We start from the raw sequence: 8,966 nt of genomic DNA, 5'->3' as shown, positions 1-8,966 counted from the left end.
TATGATTAATATTTTGAAGAGGCGGGTGAGATCATGTAGGAAACGTAAACATAAGAAGTGTTTTAAATGTCATCAGTGAAGTCATATCAGGTCTAAGTGTCCAACTATGACTATCAAAATTCACACTACAGTTGAAAGGTCTGTAGATCGTCAAGTCAAGTTCCAAAAAGAAAAGATGGGATATTAAAGAACAATTTGAAACACAATTATTGTAGTTCAGATTTTATTACCTTTGTTTAATGCTTGTTTTTACATTGTGTTGTATATTTATAGTTTTACTTTAGGTTTATTTCAATATCGATTTCATACACCTCAGTCTGGCTGTTTTTGGTTTTTTTCTTTTTGAAGTTGAGGGATGCCGTGCATCTCAACTTGTTATAACTTTTCAGTTTTATTACTTTAATTATGGCTGGTCGGCAGTGCAGTTTTAAGTGTAGACCGTTAGCTGGTATAAGTAGGAATTGGTTTGTTTTATGAGTTGTTGCTCATTTGTCTGGATTGTAATCTCTAGCTGAATATTTAGTATTTAGAGAGTTTATGGAAGTCCGACTTCTAGACTTTTGTAAGTGCGACTTCTTGACTTTTGTAAGTCATGGCAGAAACCAATAGTGTGAATGTTTAGCTTGAAGTTAGGAACACTTCTAGCTCACACAGATGGACCCGATCCATTATTTAGTACCTTACGCAAAATTTGGGTATCGTCCATTTTATTTTGAGAATTTTTGTAAACAAAAACTGGACATCGTCTAACTTTATTTTGAGTACCTGGCATACAGATGGACCTGATCCATCTCCAGTGGCACACCATTTGGGCTACCATTGTCAACAACGTTGGAATGCAGTAATTGAACCCGGTGGTACACGTCAAATATGTCACTGTGAGATCAACCATGGTGGACATAACCTGGTACAACGAAAACAATAGAAGATTAGGTCTGCGCAGATCAAACACAGTATATTTTGTTCAGCTGCATGGTGCTTTCTATCGGTGGCACAACGTCTGTGTTACCGTTATCAACAACGTTGGAGTGCAGTAATAGAACCCGGTGGTACACGTCAGATTTTGAAACCAAATTACGTCCTCCATGGCTATTTCAAGATACAAGTTGACAATATTTTAGTACAATGCTGATATCACAACTGTCAAACTTCGTTTTTGATGCATTGATTTTTCACGAAGTTCATTTATAAAACTGTACACAATTAGAATCTTGTTTTTTTAGTATTGAGTCAAACAAATCTTAAGTTTGAAGCTATTCAACCAAAGGCAGATTGGTAATGAGAATAACCTTTTCCACTATAATTGATTAAAGTATACTTCACAGTAATAGGTAAAGAAAGGCAACAGTAGTATACCCTATTCGAAATTCATAAATCGATTGAGAAAAAAACAAATCCGGGTTACAAACTAAAACTGAGGGAAACACATCAAATATAAAAGGAAAACAACGACACAACAGAAACTCAACACTAAAATGCAACACACACAGAAACGAACTATAATATAATAATGGCCATTTTCCTGACTTGGTACAGGACATTTTAAGAAAACATGGTGGGTTGAACAATACAAATAAATGGGAGAACATACAGGACAGAGACACACACAAATAATAGCTATCAAAAGGTACCAGGCTTATAATTTAATACGCCAGACGCGCGTTTCGTCTACATAAGACCCACCAGTGACACTCAGATAAAAAAAAGCCCGAAAGATAAAACAAGCACAAAGTTGAAGAGCATTGAGGACCAAAAGTTCCAAAAAGTTGTGCCAAATACGGCTAAGGTTATATGCCTGGGATAAGAAAATCCTTAGTATTTAGAATAATTCATATTTTTGCAAACAGAAAATTTATAAAAAGGACTATATAATAGATATACATGTTAACACCGATGTGGTGACTAACTACAGAATAAAAACGAATACATAAAACAACCTTAATCAGCACATAAAAAAGGCACAGCCGAGCAACGTATTATGTGTTAGCCGAAGAAATTGACGCACAATTGACGTCACATTTAAATTTCTATTAATTTCCAAAAAATAGGATAGAGTTAAAGATTAGGTTTGTAATACTAATATAACATGTATTAATTACAATGAAAATTACAATACTTATTAATATAAAATTGTGGTAGTAATTAGATAAGCGAGCAATTCAATTAAAAAAGTGAACTCTTTTCTTCTAAAAATCGAACCATTGAAATAATACTAAACTATATAGTATTATCTTAAAGAACATTAAAACAGTTTTACTTAAGAAAACCAATTATGATAATAACCAATCGGAGAATTTAAAAGCAACCAAACTAAAGTCTGTTAAAGTTTTAATAAATCTTAAGTAGCAATAATACAATATATCTGTAGACACAAATATTAATGTCACGTTCGTAATTAATCGATTCCTAACCCGTCCTTGTAGTCCATTTTCGTTATTGTTACATTTTCAACGTAATCGTAGACAGTACCATAAAGTTATTGTTTGTGGTGAGCCAAATGAGTCGGAAAAAACTCCGAGTTTTTTCAAGAGTATATCAAAAAAATATAAAATCACAAAACCCTAATCCATTACATCTTTTGCTATAATATTACACTTTTCACTGTTTGTTCTTTCATAAAAGCGTCCCATTTGTTTTGTATAATTTCAATTTAAATACGCGTAATCCTCATCCAAATATAGAAAGTTCTACGAATTTGAATTATAATTCTGCTGACTGGTTGAATTACTGAAAAGATCCCTAATAATCCTTCGCCGCACATTTTTCGTTTGTTCCTCCGCTCATAATATAAGTGCACTGATTAGTTTATATAACAAACTTTAAGACTATATAAAAAGAATACAAAACAACAACAATATTTAAAAATGAAACAATAAATAAAAGTATCTTTAGACATTCTGATAACAGATATCCTTCATCAGTATGATCATGATGACGGTAAAATGTTTCATATCAATCGGATTTTAAAAAATAGCACTGTCCAATTTGGACTAATATAATTCTAAAATTTTAAAGTTGACGAAGGTTAAAAAATTACAGCAGAGGCTGCGAATTTATACATCCCAAATGAATAGCACTGTGCGATTTGAACTGGTATAATTCTAGAATTTCAAGGCGAAGGTCAATATATATATATTATATACGTTTTAAAAGGTGTACAACAACGCCAACACAATGATAATAAAAAAAAAGAGTTCCAATGTCCCCCGCGTTGTACATATTTTATCTATCCAAGGTACAAGGGCAATAACTAAAAAATACTCTTTTGTTTTGTTCTCTAAAATTGTTCATAAATATCTTAGAGAAAAGAATACTTCAGAGCAAATTCAATGTGATTTCCGATATTATTAATATTTCCAAGCGGCATAACTCGTTAAAAATATTTGATCAGTACTTATTTTCGAAAGTGTCCTAGACATTGCGGATATAAACCTATGATATACGTTTCATCAAATTCTGGCAAGAATTGTACACATAAGAGCGCTAATGATGCAATTTTCTATATAATTAATATTTCCAAAGGGCATAACTCTTTTAAAAAAAATTATCGTCACTGATTTTCGAACTCATCCAAAACATTGATGATATAAACCTATAATATAAATTTCATAAAAATCTAGCAAGAATTGTACACATGAGGGCACTCACAAGGCAATTTTTCCATAGAATAGATGTTGTCTTATTCACACATCCTCATATCTCCGAGGTCCAAGGACACAGTTATCGTCCTTTGGTTTTCGTTGTCTACGAATATAGTCCCTAGTGTGAACAGTGTATAACTTGCATTTTTTTTTTATACACTTTCCCAATTTATTTCTTGATATTTTATGCATGAAATATTAAGTAAGGGGATGAAATTACATGTTAAAAAAATTTGGGTGCTGAATCTTTATGTTAAGTAGTGATTTGGTCCAGTTAACAAAGGTCAAAAATTAGAATGTCTGAAGCTGTCAAACTGAATTTTAGCCCCCCTTAACACAGAATTGTCAATATTTTGAGTTAGAGCTGGTAGAAGTTTCTATAATTTTGATATTATTTGTATCAATAGTAGTACACTACACTGTAAAAATCTTTTTGAGATAGAGCAGGTGCGATTTTTTTAATTTGAATTTATTGTCTAAAAGAAATGCACTACGAAATAACTGTGTTCTCGGGCCTAAGAGATGTATTCCGTAAATGTAGATTCTGTACTTTGGCAACTTTCCTGAATGGTTTGCTGGTTTCAATTTGTCAAACTCAATAAAAGTAAAGGATTTACATCTTTGTTTGACAGAAATTCTGTTAAAATGTCCCATTTTGCCATTATACGGCTAAAATAAGCATTTTAAAGCAGTTTTCATTTTATGCCTAAGAGCCATGCTGACTTTCTATCTGACAGCTTTTTATGTTCCTGATATTTGTGTTTCTATGCTTAAATCAAATTAAATTAACCATTTGTGAACTCTAAATCTAAAGAAAAGTAGATTATCACAGAAAAAATGTGCAGAATATTTGTATTTATGTCCCTGGTTTAACGGCCTGTTTGATGTATGTGAAATGTGAAGAGCTTTGTACATAAAATCTGTAGTCCATCACAAATATTTCACTAAATCTGTAAAAAAAAACACTTTACAATGATCAGTACACCCTATTCATTTCATATGCTACCATAATTTTCTTCTTTAGGATAGTAAGTGGTTCAAATATATGCCAATTGAGACTAAAACTACATGCAAGTTTTCCATTGAAAAGTGAAAAACTGGTCATCAGACCATACTGTCTGCAAAAAAAAGTTGAATTCAAGAGTCCTTTTGCAATTAGACTTCTTGTATCATGACATCTCAGCATAGAAATGAGCAAAAAGTAACAAATTTCCATTTCTTCTAGCCTCTGTGTGCATTTTAATATGTAAATATGGGCTACGGCCTAAATCGACTCTAAATAATTCTCAGTCTTACATGGCCTAAGACCATTTTATACTCATGTGGTATGCTTTTTGTAACTTTTCTTTACATTTAAAGTACATTTAATATATATGGAAGAATAATGTATGGTTAAAAAACTTCAAAAACTTCAACTTGGTGGAAAAAAATGCATGTTTATGTAAGGCTTCCCTTAATTCGAAAATCTCTATTTTCAGGCACAGGCTCATATAAATTTGACATTTGAATAGCTGTAATAGATCTGATAAATCAACTGAGTGTTCCGTTGCTTTTAATACTTATTACACTATATTCAAGAGTATTTAAAAAGCAAATTTTTGCAATATTTAAATTTTTTAGGCCAAAATCTTGACAGTTGAAAATATTTGATTTAAACGTCAAAAATAAACATCCAAATTTCAATATTAAAATGGCCCTAGTTTCTATAATATAGATTCTATGGCCATGAAACTTGGCCAACTATCTTATAATTTCCTAAGCTTAGATCATGCAAAGTTTTATTAAAATTGGTCAAGTCTTTCTATCCTATTAGGTCCAAGGACACAGTTATCGTCCTTTGGTTTTCGTTGTCTACGAATATAGTCCCTAGTGTGAACAGTGTATAACTTGCATTTTTTTTTATACACTTTCCCAATTTATTTCTTGATATTTTATGCATGAAATATTAAGTAAGGGGATGAAATTACATGTTAAAAAAATTTGGGTGCTGAATCTTTATGTTAAGTAGTGATTTGGTCCAGTTAACAAAGGTCAAAAATTAGAATGTCTGAAGCTGTCAAACTGAATTTTAGCCCCCCTTAACACAGAATTGTCAATATTTTGAGTTAGAGCTGGTAGAAGTTTCTATAATTTTGATATTATTTGTATCAATAGTAGTACACTACACTGTAAAAATCTTTTTGAGATAGAGCAGGTGCGATTTTTTTAATTTGAATTTATTGTCTAAAAGAAATGCACTACGAAATAACTGTGTTCTCGGGCCCTTTTATTGACAGATAAGTTTAGCTTGAAATTATTTTCTAAAAACTGTCACATAGTTTCTAGATGACAATTTTGTAAGAGAGCTATTTATATATTTAAACTGTTCAAATATTTCCTTTGATCTTTTTTGGCACTCGTCCAAAGGATTTTACGAATTACTAAAGATAGAAATTTTAATTGATTAAAAGTAAAAAAAAATGCATGATTAGAAAAACATGAAGAAATTGAAGTAAACAATATAATATTCCCCTACGGCTAGGATTGTAAAGGTAATTAAGCTTTTTATTTTTATTTATAGTTATTTGAGTGATTATTTGTACCTTGTACATGATTTTTGCCTAATTTCTCCAAATATGTTTTATGAAAAGGGTGTTTCTTAATGTAATAACAAAACCAAATTTAACGTTATCGTTTATTTACTATATATAAGCTTTCGAGAAATGATTGGTCATAACATTTAAATAAGTGTCATAACAATGTTATATATTATTACGTGTTTTTTTAAATAGTTTTATTGATTGTGTAAGCAATCTGGCACACGGCCCACCACCTAACACATTTTCGGAAAATATCAAGTTATTTGTAAATGCGTTATAAACAGACAGAAAAAACGAGTCCAAACGAACTTTTTCTCCATATTCGTCGCGAATACAGATATTTTGTTTTGTTTTCCGACAGTCAGTAAGTAGCTCTTATCTGCAATGCAAGATCATTGATAATATCTTTTGCTTTCACAAGTTTAGAATGGGATGTTAGCTCTCCTTTTTTATATCCAAATTCATATTTGTTAATAAATATTTTGTTTAATGTTAAATCTTTACACATTTGTCACACTTATTCGACTTTGGTATTGATAATTTGTTTACTAAAGACATTTATTTATATTCAGAAATTTATTTATCTTGTTTTGAAAAATTTAAACAATATTAATGACCAAATTTTAGCACCTTTGAATTTATATAAATAATTTTTAGCTAACTTTGGGAGAGAACTTGAGACCTGGCTATTTGTTGGTGATTGGACGAAAACCGTGCTTTTCATACACTGAAGTTAGTGCACCTGCCACATACCTACATACAGCACTATTTAGTTAAAATTGAAAATTGATACTAAAAGTTGTATATGGGAACTAAATTATATACTTTGATTACACTGTTTTTGTTTCATTAACTTTTAGATATTAAGCGTTATTACATTTGGCATCCATCTTCAATCAGTCAATAAGCTAGCATAAGCTGTGGCCCGCATTCCCGAATCAACAGCAGAATTGATCCTGCTACATTTTGGTCCAGGGAGTCGGATACGGAGTTTTGAAAGCAACTTTGCTAGACTATTACTGAAAACTTAAATGGAGCATCGTAAGAATATCATTTAAGTTTATTAGTGATGCTTCGATTTGAGGAAAGGCCATATTCATTTGACGGTGTCGGCATTGATATCACCGATTACTTTGTCAATTTTGAGACAGTTTATCTTTGAAAACAGTTGAATAATTTTGAGATGGCATGTCAGCCTATTATGAATTTGAGATGTGATGCTCAAACTGTTTTACGTTTCCTAAAAATACCACAGTTGTATGATTATAAGTGCTTGAAAAATATAGTCATTCAGAGGTTCAATCCTAAGGAGAAGTTGGCATATTTTAAATTTCAACTAAGAGTTTGTAGTTTGAAGGAAAATGGGACAATTTCTGAATTTGGTCAACGATTTATAATGCTAGCTTATAAAGCTTATCCTGATAATTTTTTTAATTTAGAGTTGTATTTTGCTGGATTATTTCCATCATGTTTGAATATTGAGATGATTTTTTTCATTTTCAGACGCCCTCATAGTTTAAGTGAGGCTTTGTCACTGGCTATTGAGTATGAATCTTTCTATTTATTTGGTGTTCCGGAGTCTATGGTCAAAGCAGAAAGGTCAATTGTTGTACATTAAAGTCTTGAAATTGTGATTAATATTTTGAAGAGGCGGGTGAGATCATGTAGGAAACGTAAATATAAGAAGTGTTTTAAATGTCATCAGTCAGGTCATATCAGTTCTAAGTGTCCAACTATGACTATCAAAATTCACACTACAGTTGAAAGGTCTGTAGATCGTCAAGTCAAGTTCCAAAAAGAAAAGATGGGATATTAAAGAACAATTTGAAACACAATTATTGTAGTTCAGATTTTATTACCTTTGTTTAATGCTTGTTTTTACATTGTGTTGTATATTTATAGTTTTACTTTAGGTTTATTTCAATATCGATTTCATACACCTCAGTCTGGCTGTTTTTGGTTTTTTTCTTTTTGAAGTTGAGGGATGCCGTGCATCTCAACTTGTTATAACTTTTCAGTTCTATTACTTTAATTATGGCTGGTCGGCAGTGCAGTTTGAAGTGTAGACAGTTAGCTGGTATAAGTAGGAATTGGTTTGTTTTATGAGTTGTTGCTCATCTGTCTGGATTGTAATCTCTAGCTGAATATTTAGTATTTAGAGAGTTTATGGAAGTCCGACTTCTAGACTTTTGTAAGTGCGACTTCTTGACTTTTGTAAGTCATGGCAGAAACCAATAGTGTGAATGTTTAGCTTGAAGTTAGGAACACTTCTAGCTCACACAGATGGACCCGATCCATTATTTAGTACCTTACGCAAAATTTAGGCATCGTCCATTTTAATTTGAGAATTTTTGCAAAAAAGCTGGACATCGTCTAACTTTATTTTGAGAACCTTGCATACAAATGGACCTGATCCATCTCCAGTGGCATACCATTTGGGCTACCATTATCAACAACGTTGGAATGCAGTAATAGAACCCGGTAGTACACGTCAAATATGCCACTGTGAGATCAACCATGGTGGACATAACCTGGTACAACGAAAACAATAGAAGATTAGGTCTGCGCAGATCAAACACAGTATATTTTGTTCAGCTGCATGGTGCTTTCTATCGGTGGCACAACGTCTGTTTTACCGTTATCAACAACGTTGGGGTGCAGTAATAGAACCCGGTGGTACACGTCAGATTTTGAAACCAAATTACGTCCTCCATGGCTATTTCAAGATACAAGTTGACAATATTTT

Source organism: Mytilus californianus, unplaced genomic scaffold (genome assembly GCF_021869535.1).
Source record: "Mytilus californianus isolate M0D057914Y unplaced genomic scaffold, xbMytCali1.0.p SCAF_3, whole genome shotgun sequence".
Lineage (NCBI taxonomy): Eukaryota > Metazoa > Mollusca > Bivalvia > Mytilida > Mytilidae > Mytilus > Mytilus californianus.
Note: the sequence above shows the minus strand (reverse complement) of the source record.